The sequence below is a fragment of the Dryobates pubescens genome, chromosome 14 (genome assembly GCF_014839835.1).
Source record: "Dryobates pubescens isolate bDryPub1 chromosome 14, bDryPub1.pri, whole genome shotgun sequence".
In the NCBI taxonomy this organism is placed as follows: Eukaryota; Metazoa; Chordata; class Aves; order Piciformes; family Picidae; genus Dryobates; species Dryobates pubescens.
The window spans coordinates 10914222-10927375 of record NC_071625.1 but is presented as its reverse complement, the minus strand read 5'-3'; positions in this window follow the sequence as shown (position 1 = coordinate 10927375).

Genomic DNA, 13154 nt, shown 5'->3' with positions numbered 1-13154 from the left:
CTGTTTGCCATTAGAATGTGCTGCCCAGGGAGGTGGTGGAGTCACCATCCCTGAAGGTGTTTAGGAAGAGACTGGATGGGGCACTTGGTACCATGGTTTAGTAGTCATGAGGTGTTGGGTGACAGGTTGGACTTGATGATCTTTAAGGTCTTTTCCAACCTTATTGATTCTATGATTCTATACAGTTATCTAGAATTTGAAATGCATACAAAAATGTCCAGAGATATTTTCCTCTGGTTTAAAAACAGATTCTATGAAGTCAGTAGTGTTACTTCATCATTCTGAGTGATATGGGATTTGATGTTTGAAACATTGTTTGTAGAGAAGCTCCAAATACATCTCACAGTTATGGAGAAATGGAAAATACAAGCACAAGACAATTTGACTTGCATCTTAGAGAACCCTACAGATCTTTGCAATCAAAGCCCATGCCTCCTTCCATAAAAATTTATGCTAATAAAGTTGGGAAAACAGAACAGAACTCTAACATTTTTGAGAAGTATCAGCAAGTGTACATTTGTCTTAAGTTATTCCAAACCTGCATTAATAATCTGATTATACACTTTAGAAATAAAATCATAATAAAACAAAACTCTATGTTATGATTTGAGTCTAATGTCATGAGCTATGATTATTACAGGGAGTCTTCTTTCACTTTTTATATATATATATACAGTTTTATATATACAGTTTAAAATCTTCTATCTTCATTCTTCACAATTAAAGGAAAATCTTATGGTAGGAAATCAAAACTGGAGTAAGTAAATAGAGATATATGCTTTAGTCATCCTTTTTGGGGCATTTTCCATATTGCTTGAACATTCTAGAGGACCACACTTTCCATGTGACATTATTATTTGTGGTACTTTCTTAATTTGGGAAATAATAGGTTTAGCCTATCTGGTTTAGGTAACAAGTACAGGAGATACAGAGTTTTGTGCAAATTATTTGTGTTTGAATGTGTTCCAAACTGGGCTTGAATATATTTTGTCCTTCTGATTTATGTCCTTTTACGTACAAAAAGTTTCAGCTGTATACATGGGGACAGAATTATGCCCATTCAGTTACTACTGTTCAATGAATAAAATGCATGAAATGTGCTAGTATTATAGTCTCTTCACCATAAAATCAGTAGTAAATGGAAGGTAAGATACATTTACAAAGGACTTCAACTGTATTCTTCTGAATAGAATCTTAGTTTCCTTTCTCTGACATCATTTAAAGGGCAAGGTGAGAACATACTGAAGAAAACTAATATATCTTCATTCCTCCAGATAAACAGAATGACCTTTTCCTGAAATACAGTCATCTGTTTTTCATTTGAGTATTTCATATAAATATTTCAAAAAGTTTGCATCATGTGATTTAGCAGTAAGAATAGAAATGTTACTACTGGAGAGATATATAATAACTCTACTTTGGACACTGAGTTGCTGAACTGCATACAGAGAAGGACAATGAAGCTGCCGAAGTAGAATGAGTCTTATGAGGAGCAGCTGAGAGAGCTGGGGTTGTTCAGTCTGAGGAAAAGGAGGATGTTGGAAGACCTTACTGTCCTTTACAAGTACCTGAGTGGAGCCACGGTTTAGTCATGAGGTCTGTGGTGACAGGTTGGACTTGATGATCTTTGAGGTCTCTTCCAACCTTGGTGATTCTGTGATTCTGAGATTGTAGTAAGTGAGGTGGATGTAGGTCTCTTCTCCCTAGTATCAAGTGATGGAATGAGAGGAAAAGGCCTCAAATTGTGCCAGAGAGGTTCTGATTGAATATGAAGTAAAATTTCTGTACTGAAAGAGTGGTCAGTAATTGGAAGAGGCTGCCCAGGGAGGTCGTGGAGTCACAACACCTGGAGGAGTCAAAAACAATTGTAGACCTGGCATTTCAGGCCATGGTGATGTTAAGGCTCAGAGTTGGACTTGATGATGTTAGAGGCCTTTTCTAACCCAAACAATGTAATGATTTTCTGATTCTATGAAAATCTAAAGAAAGAACGAAAAGCTTGTGTATTTGAGGAATTAGGTAAACACTACTAATTTCCTTTTATTTTCCTGTGGTAATGGATACTCTGGCAGTAACCAATGTTTTAAAAAATAAATAATGACATTGGAGTTTTTATGTCTGAAGAAAAAGATAAGTGGAGTAGTCTGTAAGGTCAGGCTAATGCATAAGAAGAAATAACCAAAGCGCAGCTGGAGACTAAGCAGGAAAACATGTTTTAGCCACAGGCCAAATCAAATTGCCAAAAAGAAACACAAACATGAATAAAGAAAAAGAAAATCTTGCCCTATATACACACAAAAAAAAAGTCATATAAAATTAATCTTCCTTATGTCCCATGAAAGACTGAATGGTGAAAATAAAATTTCACAATAAATATCACAGCTGCACACTAATAAAAGCATTCCAAAGTGATAGTAAATTCACTCTAGGGTATCCCAGCATCTCAAGTCACTTTAAAACAAATAAATAACAAGAAGATAAGTGAATATGAGTCCCTGTGGACAGAAAAAAAAAAAAAAAAGGAGAGATGTAATGAGTTTCAAGACAGGCTAGTGCTAAAAATAGAACAATATGATTTACAGAAATGACTTCCAGTGATTAAAATGTGCATGAAAACAATAGAGTTGCTATTTTCTTTTTCCATTATACAAACAACAAGAAGAAAATTGAGTCAAAGATGTCTGACTTCATTTCTTAACTCTCAAGGAAGTTTTTACAGTTAAACATACAATTTTCCACATCACTGTTTAACTTTTAATTATTGAGAAGCAAAGCACTGACATATTTGTATCAAGGGGACAAAAATAAAGAAATCTAATCTCCTTAAGTACAGGGAACCCTTAAGTGCTAAAAGCATATTTTCCAATTTTTCCTGTGTTTTATGTGCAAAATACATTTGTCACCAAAAAAGTCTGTGCAAGATAAAATGCATAAATATTTGTATACCACTGATACAACAGTAGGAGATAAATTACTGACTAACCAGGAGCACAATACCTTACTACTGAATTACTCCATGAAGTGTTTTTATTAATTGTGTTTCTGAAGCAGCACAGAGAATTATCACAAGACACTGTCAGTAAGAACACTATTTCTCTTACTGTCTTTGATTGCAAAGAGCTGTTTCTTCAGTAGGGCATTGAAGAACACTTAATATGCAAAAAAATATGAATAGAATAAATGAAACATGCTTTATGTCAGAGATTTGTTTATATATTGCATTTTAAACTGTTAGGTCCACTTTTATTTACTTTACCAGTCTTCCTAAATGAACTAGATCTGTGCTGCTTCTAGCATAGAAAGATCATATTCTAACAAGAATGTATGAAATCTTGACTGTTTTCAGGAAAAAAATGAAAGATAAGTTTGTTAGGACTTAGCATAAATTAACTTAAAACTCTACATGCTGGAGACAAATTAAATTCAACCAGCAAACCCTGATATAAAAAATCATTCATTTATAAACCTGTTTTGCCCTGAAGCACTATGAATTTCTGTGTCTTAAAAACATCAGAAACCTTTATCAAGTACTTTTCTATATTTTCTAATATAATATTTTGCCTTTAAACTTGAATGTTGAGTTTTCTCAGTGATAATCTTCAGTGGACTCCTATGTGTGACTCATGCACATGGAAAAGGCAAAAGATGATAGATACAGAAACTTTCAGATATGTCAAACTTGGTCATTTTGCCAAAAGCTTTTCATGAGCAAGAAATCAAAAAAGGATCTATATATATTGGATTAAATGTCTATTTTGAGGAACCCTACTATAGGAACCAGTAGTAGATTGTTAGCTCTGAGGAAGCAAACATATTCTACCATATAAAAATATTATAGTTTTACAGCAAGTAATTATACATTGGCAGTGAGTAATGCAGGACTGTTTATGCTCTGGAGTCTGATTCTAGCTTTGTGGATAAAATAACTGAGTGAGTGATACTAATTTTTTTTTTTAAGTTCTGGAAAAATCAAGAAAAGCAGAGGATTATTTTCTACCTTTTGATTTAATTTTCTACTAAAAAGTTTCCTGTTAAATTACAGTTTGCTTTATAATTAAATGTGTATTTAGAGAGATGTCCATGTGCCTGTCCCTATATTGTCAGAACTCTTGCTTACTTTTGCTTTCACGGTGTTAAATCTTGAAAGTCTTCACAGTCCTGCTGAATTTCTTGTCATTTGAAAGATATAAATGTGTAAAATCATAAATAAAGCCCCATCTGTATATTAACATTTATACATAAGAAAGAATAGAATTAATGAATATCCACTCAAATAAAAACCCTAACCTCCAAACACAAACAAGAGTAGGGAAGAATGCTCTATTGTGATCAAGAAGGCCAATGGTATCCTGGGTTGTATTAGAAAGGCTGTGGTTAGTAGGTCAAGAGAGGTTCTCCTCCCCCTTTACTCTTCCCTAGTGAGGCCACATCTGGAATATTGTGTCCAGTTCTGGGCCCCATAGTTCAAGAAGGACCTCAGGGAACTGCTTGAAAAGTCCAGAGCAACAGAAATTATTAAGGGAGTGGAACATATTCCTTACAAGGAGGCTCTGAGGGATCTGGGTGCCTTTAGCTTGGAGAAGAGAAGACTAAGGGGTAACTTCATTAATGTTCATAAAGATGTAAAGCGTGAGTGCCAAGAGAATGGAGTCAGGTTCTTGGTGATGCCCAATGAAGCAACAAGGGGTAATGGCTGGAAGTTGAGGCATAGGAGGTTCCATGAGGAAAACAAAATTTTCACTGTGAGGGTAACAGAACACTGGAACAGGCTGCCCAGGGGGGTTGTGGAGTCTCCCTCTCTGGAGATGTTCAAACCCCGCCTAGATGTGTTCCTGTGTGATCTGGTGTAGGTGATCCTGCTCTGGCAGGGGGGTTGGACTAGATGATTTTTCAAGGTCCCTTCCAACCCCTAATATTCTGTGATTCTGTGAACTTTTCTAAAGTTGCACTGTTAGATTCACTGTTTTCATGCTGGAGAGGCAGTTAGATCATATTTGGTTTAACATCACCAGATCATCTAAAATACTGCTTGAACAATGCAAGCATTAAATATAGATCATTCCACTGGGATATAATGTTTGATTCAAAGGGATTTGTTAGTCAGCCACTGGAATTTTACTTTTATTTAAAAACACCAACCATTTTTTTTTCCACATCTGACTGATGGCCTGAAGTGTCCAATATAGTATGTGAAAGTGACAAGAATTTGCATATTTTCCAGAATATGACATTGCCTGATGATATAAGAGTGCAAGTCTTCATAATTCTTTCTTTTACTCCCCCTCACCTCATGCAGAATCATAATTTGTTCTTATACCTTGAAACTTCGAATAGGTATCCAAAGTTCAGTAAAATATTTCAACTTTATGGCTTTGTGTATAAACCAAAATGTTCTATATAACCAATCATATACTTCATGTGCTGGATTCACTGAATCATTAATTTGGAAAAAACCTCTAAGATCATTGAATCCAATCATCAACCTAAGATGTCCATAGCCATTAAACTGTGTCCCAAAGCACCATATCTATATGATCTTTGAACACCTCTGGGGATGCTGACTCCATCACTTCACTGAGCAGCTTGTTTCAATGCCTGATCACTCTTTCAGTAAAGAATTTTTTCCTAATTTCTGAATTAAACCACCCCTGGCAACTTGAGGCCACTTATTGAAATACCAAAATAGAGTAAACAGAAAATGATATTGCAACAAAGTATTTTGCATACATCCTAACATTTTTGGGCCCAGTGCGTAAAAAGCACAGTGCAATGGCAGCGCATTTGCTCTTAGCTGTCAACAGTTTTAGATGTGCTTCCATTTTACTTTATCAGTATGCTTCTCACAATAAAATGCACTGAGTAGCATAATTCCTGTTTATTCTGTTGCTTTAAAAAGGCTTTTCTAAAATCTTCCTATTGTGTTCTAGATTTAGTTTGGCTAGGTGTGGCTGAAAGTCTAGGAGAATAGTAAAACAGAGACAGAAGACACTCTTAAGGGAGGAAAACTGAACAATTCTGCAAAAACATATTTGTGCCTAGTGCAGAATATACAGTATCAGAGAAACAGTACTAAACCCCACGAATCTACCTTGTTTTGTTTTGTTTTCCTGTTAGAAGCTTCTCTATTTCTGAAGCAAACTGGCTGTAGCAATTGAAAGGCTGCTTTCCATCTTGAGAAAGATTCTTTAACTGGCTTCAAGGAAATTGCATTTTTAATGCATTTAATCTTTTTCTTTGTGTTCTTCTTCTACCAGTTATAGCATTATCTCCAGCAGTGTATTACATGGAACTCCAGTTGTTTCAAATAAATTAGCAAAAGAGAGAACATTTTTCCCTTGAAGCTTTCGTTGTGTCCTGACAGATGCTGAAGAGAGAGAAAGTCTCCAGAGCTTTATGCAATTTTTTTGCATTGGCTGGTTCTGTTCTGATTATACACTCAGATAAAAAGATTCAAAGCATGCCTCCAAAGTTGTAAAGTCTGGTTTGAAGAAGTTTTTTACAGAAAGACTGAAATCTCAAAAATCATTACTGGGTCTTAGCCCTCCTCCCAGGCCTTCTTCCACATGGCATTCGAAACAACTGTACAAACATGAAGCTACACCTAAACTGTTCAACCAAGCAGTCCTTATTTCTGTAAAAGGTTTCATTTGACGTGAGTAAGGGAGCTCCCAACAGGAAGATGCGTGTGTAACTTTGCAGCCACATGCTCAGTGACTTAAAATCTCTTACAGCTCTGGATGCCTGCTATTAATAACAGAAGACTAAGTTTTGTCTGGCCTAGGAAACAAGAAATTTTTTATGAAACCTACTTTAGCAGTTTCCAAAGATCGCAGGTAATATAGGATGTGCAGGTACATCTATATTACTTGCATATATTTCTAGGCATACAATTCATTTGCCTATAAGAACACTACATGCATATTCTCAGTATCCTCTGTCTCTGTAAATCAGAAAACCACTAAAAGTTTTGAAGTAAAAATTGTACCAGAATGAAAATTGTCATGAACTCAAGCCATGAAACTCTTCTGGACTTACTCCAACATTTGTCCATGTTCTCACTTTTATCTATAGAAAAAGAAAAGAAAAGAAAACAAAACAAAAGTTTAAAAAATTGTCTCATTATAACCTCATAAGAATGATTTTTTAAAAAATGAATGTTGCTCAGGGAGGTGCTGGAGTCACCGTCCCTGGAGGTGTTCAAGAGGGGATTGGACGTGGCACTTGGTCATGAGGTCTTGGGTGACAGGTTGGACTTGATCTTTGAGGTGTTTTCCAACCTGTTTCCAACCTGGTTGATTCTATGATAAATGCATGATCATAAATAAATAATACCAAGAAAGTGTCTGTCCTATAGGTCACTGGCATAAAATATTCTTTTCAATATAACAAAATTCTAATGAGAATGTGTAGCTCAGTCAGAGCAGCTTTTCACAGATATAAAGAATCTTTGCCTCTCACACTGGAGACGAGTCATACAACGAAGAAGATCTGAAGAGGTGGCATTTGTAGAGAATAGAAAATGAGGGGAAAGGTTAGGAGCAATGTCAATTATAACCCAAGAAATGCTAAACTCTGAAAAAAAAAAAAAACCAACACTGATATCTTAAAAGTGCATGATTAGCCAAAGGGAAAAATTCAAGATGTATCAAAATGTGCCCTGTATTCTGTATATTCTTTGAGTGGTTTGACACAGGGATAAATAAAAAGAGAGAGAGAGAGAGAGAGAAAAGAGAGGTTTGTTTGAATGTGTGTGTTTGCTGACAGCTGTTGTACCATACATAATAAGGACTTAATACTATGCAGTCTTAACTAAAGTTCACTAGCATAAATTTAATTTAACATTGCAACTGGCAACTGACACTGCTTCTTTAATGTTTGGCAAATTATTTCACATATCAGATCAAGAAAACCAGGTGAAATAAAAAGCTGGTTTAGAACTCCATTCTAACACAGTTCTTTTCATCTGCCATTTTCCCAGTGGCTGTTAGTTGAAATTCATTGATAGGTCAAAGCAACTGTTTGGCTTAAAGGCAGAATTTTTAGGTAAACAAGAAGAAAAAAATAAGAAACCTAGAGCCAATGCCCAGTGTTGTACTGCTAATAAGAACACCTTCTTCTTGGTAAAGATTCATGTTTTTTTCACTGCTTAGAATCTAAATTATTTATCTCTGTTTTTTACTGCTTAGGAAATCCCTTGGATTTAGTTGAGCTGACCTCTTACACAGGGGTGAAAGCTTGCCTACACAAAACAAATTTCACTTTGACTGTGGTTAACTGTGTCTTACTAAATTTCTGCAGAAGCCGAGAAAGCTTTTGACCAATTTTATCAGATCAGGTCAAGTTTTAGGGAGTGTTGCCAACATCACAAGCATCTCCAAAGTCTAGATAAGGAATAAACAATAAGCAAGGAAACAAGGGAGGTCAAGGGACTTATTGCCGTCTACAACTACCTGAAAGTTGGTTGTAGCCATATGGGGGTCAGTCTCTTCTCCCAGGCAACCAACACCAGAATAAGAGGACACAGTCTCAAACTGTGCTGAGGGAGGTTTAGGCTGGATGTTAGGAAGAAATTTTTCCCAGAAAGAGAGATTGGCCATTGGAATGTGTTGTCCAGGGAGGTGGTGGAGTCACCATCACTGGAAGTGTTTAAGAAGAAATTGGATGAGGCACTTGGTGCCATGGTTTATTTGATCACATGGTGTTAGGTGATAGATTGGACTTGATGATCTTGAAGGTCTTTTCCCAACGTGGTTAATTCTATATTCTGTAAGAGGAGCAGAAGTACTTTGCCGGATGGATGTGATGTATAATAGAAACTGAAGTACTTTTCTTCCTACCACACAGACTGGCAAAATGCAGCACTATTCTTCTTTTGGTTTTTGCTTGCTTGGGTTTTCTACCAAAAGAAGTTAGAACTGGAAGGATAGTGCACCCAAAAGAGGCACTCAGGATGTATCTGGGGATCTGAGATTGCATCTGCACAAACACAACTGTTTAGACCTTGTTGTCATTCCCCTCAAATCCTATCATTATATTATCTTCCCTATTTGTGATTAGGATTCACCCTGTGAGGTCTGTTCTATAGAAATGGAAAAGGAAGCATCTGCATTGCAGTATTATTGTACTTAATATACATTGTGGGAAATGTCCCTATGATGGCATTTTGGAGGTCACAGAACAGCCAGGGAAGCATGACTGAATGTATCTGAGTGCTAATCCAAGGTCATAGTCTGTAACAGCTCTGTGGTTTGCATATTCTACCACAGCATATACTGGTGCCACCATCCAGGTGGCACACACTCTGTTGTAATGAATAGTGTAATGAAAGCTAATTAATTTCACATTCCATAGATGAGTTTACTATGCTAGAAGGAAACATTTCTAAATATAAGTAACCGTTGTGGGGTTTTCACTGTATGCCCAATTTAGGATAAAGATCCTTGAACTTCAAAACATGTCCTCTGCTTCTAAGTTTCAAATGACAGCATGCGATTCCTCCTGCCTGATTGCCTGTTGCAGTATGGCAATTGGCATTTTTACTGTCAGGCTCTGAAAAATGAAGTGATTATAGTCTTGACAGAGCAATGTGGAAAATTGTGAATTTCCTGTTGTTGATCTGAGAGATTTCATTCTCTGAGACCGTCAAAACAGCATGCTTTAAAAGCAGTCACTTCACTTTGAAGTGTACCTCCAAACTGTACTATAAAGTTAGATCAATTAAATGCAAAATTGTAATCTCAGAAGTGCATAGTTTTATGCAGAAACAGTTTTGTGTAACTCAAGTATTTTACTACAATCATTTACTTATAATCAACTCCTTGAGCAGATATTCTTTACACTTACATATAAAGTACGAATTGCAAAACCTGAAAGCCTTATGCACCATACAGTTTAGCTTGTGATGAGATTACACACTTAAATGAGTGTAGGAAAATTTTAGTGTTCCTTATGAAGAAAGAAGTAAATGACTGAGAGAAGGATGTTTGGAGATAATATATATAAAATATTTTTATATTGTGTTATAGGAAGGACTATCAAAAACTACTAGAATCAGCTGGGTTTAAAATGTTACATGAAGATTGGGAATAATATTAATGCAGGTTTTGAAATCCATAGCTAGTGTGTCATATGCTAGAACTTGAAGAATATGACTGACAGCTGTATTGCAGCTGAAAAACAGAGATTTCATTTACTAAATAGAAAAGCTGTGTCACAGATCTACCAGGATCATTTCGACTTGTATTTGTCTTGTATATGTACAGTTGAGGTTAGAAATTAAAAACCAGATTGCCTTAAATGAGTAGGTAAGGAAGTCAGACACTTTCTTGTTTCCATCACAAAAAAAATTAAATTCTGCCATTCAAAGCCTTATGTTGGGAACAAAAAGAAATCAATAGCATAAATCACATAACATGCAATTACAGAGGGCATTTTAAATATATCTATTGGAGTAACACTGTGTTTCCATTTGCACTTCATTTTTAGGCATGAGGACATTTGTTCCCAGACAAATTCTTTCATGCCCCACTACTGCATAAAATAGCAGTCAGAACACTGAGATCACCTCAGGAAAAGTAACAGCAAATTTCTGAAGAACTGTAGAAATAAGGCAAGTCTTTGCTGCATGAACAAATAGTTACAGTCTGGAAAGTCAATGAATTGGTGTCTCATGAAGTTCTAAAAGTGACTTGTATTCAATATCCTAACTTTCTTTAAAAGGGAGACTCAAATGTTGAAAAGACTTTAAAGACAGTTTTATTACTGTTTTAAAATATTGATTTAACTTTCTCCATCCACATTTATTTATCATTTATTTCTTCATACGCACAAAGGCTTCCTGTAGAGAAGATATACAGAAGGTACAATAGATGTATAGAAGATACAATACATAGAAGAACACTCTAGGCTTTATGTTTCTTCAGAGGAGAAAAGTAACAGATGGATGAATTCTGAAAGTGCAAGTAGTAATTGCTATATGTTTCATAAAAATCAAGAGAAGCCTTCAACCCTCAGTTGTTGAACTCCCTGGTTTAGTAGAATGGGTAAGGATTCATCATCCGCTGATAGGTCTTATTGCATTTTTATTCAGTTGCCAATATATTTTAAAGCTTTTATATGCTGTATCATCATCTGCAGAGTTGTCAAAACAATGCTAATGCCTTAGCACAGTTTAGGTCAGGCAATCAATATTTTTCTTCTTTGTCAAATGACGACTATAATCTGGCACAGCTAGGAAATGTTGAAAACCTAAACCACAGATGATTGGTGGTTCTGAAGTGCCTCACTGCCATCAATATAAAGAGAGTTCCTCAGTAAAGTTTTGTCACCGTGGTGAAAAAAGCAAAGCTTACAAGTAAAATAATCTTGAAGCTCTTTTGCTGATATAGTTAAGCTGATTTTCTTGAAAGGGTTGTTAAGATCTTTTCCTAAAGCATGATTAAAACATAAAGAGAAATAATAAATTTGGAGTGAATACATAGTTCAAGATGTTTCTATCCCTTTTCAAAGTTAAGGAGTGAAAATCACTCCTGATTCCGTTGTTAGGCAACTATTTTTCATCCCCAAGAGAGCTGCAAATACTATAGCAAATAAAAGTACAAGAATCAGTAACATTTTAAGGTGTTAAATCAGACAAGTAGATTTTTGGTTTAGCCCCAAAGCTAGAGAGTGATATTTTAGATCTGAAAGCAAAACCTCTCTTCTTGGCCTAGAGATCTCTAAAGCCAAGGAAGGAGATGTGGGTTCAGGAGTGAAAGGTCAGAAGAATGTATAGTGACAGCCTAACAGCTGGATTAGATTTCTCATTTGGCTGGGTTTTTGGAGGGGTTGTTTTGGTTTTGTTTTATTTGTTTGTTTTTTTTCCTGTTTTGTTTTGCTTGTAAGGCTACACTGACTTTTTCAATTAAAAGTATAAACCAAAAATTCATAATGATATTAAATATGAACCATTATGTTTTCCAGGTACATGGAACTAGGAAAAACATTTAACTGATTTTAATAGACCATGAGACTAGAGTCGGGTTTAAAAAATGCCAGAAAGTATTGGCCTGTAGAAGTTCAATATTTCAGGGAAACAGTAAACCATATCAACAGTTCATATGGAAACAAAGAAACCAGATCATTCAGCTTCCTGTCTTTCAGATAAATCTAGGTGATTTTCCCAGGCTCCCACAACTCATTTTACACATTTCTGCTGCTGTCCATCTGCTGAGCTGTCTGTCTCTGCAATCCTGTGCACATCCCAGCTGTTCCTCCTGTGAACTAGCCAAAAGGACTCCAAAGCTGGTGAGCAAAATAGCTCTCCTGCCCAACCAACAGACAGAAACCAGGGAGGCAGGCAGTGGCATACCCAGTCTGCCAGGGCATCAGTTGCATCAGGCTTGCAGGTCAATGAGATATTTAGCCAGATACATTAACAGGGTGCCTGATGAGCTTTAAAGTTTCCTTAGCAACTGGCTGTGCCGGATCTTGGTCTAGAGATTTGACTAAGCATCTTCCAAACTTACTTGATGTTTATAGTAACTCGCTTCCCATGTAGCTGGCCCACCCGATTGACAGGCTCATTGGACTACTGAGATCCCCAATAAGGCAGAAATAGATTTCCTCGAAGCAGCTAAGTCTTATTAGCAGCTCTACTAACTACTGCTTGATGACTGAATATTCCCCTTGCTGACTATCAGAGCTCACTTATCTAACTTGTTGGTTTGTGGAAGCATAGTGAGAAAGCAATTCATTAAAAAGCAGCTGGAGAAATTTGGAAACTCAGTACCATCCTGTGGAGTTTCAGTTGTACCAATATATTTTTTTAGCATTTCATTTGTTTTGAGTTGGGTTGCAGTCATTTGTAAATAGTAGAAATGTTTTGCAGGTCAGACATTTTGTTGTTTAGACAGCTCATGCCAGCATGAATTTATGAATGGCTTTGTAGACACCTTGAAAGAAGGTAGGAGAATTCAAAATTACAGCCTTCCTTAAAATAAATAAATACATATAAATTAAAACTATTATCTGCTTACACTGATGAGAGTTAGTTACTTTTCAGTAGATTCACTTTACTGATAATCCTACTCCGTTTTATCACTCATTCTGAGGGTATGGATTAAGTCAAACACCCTAATCTTCACATTTATATTTTCTTTCACACTCTTTTAGAA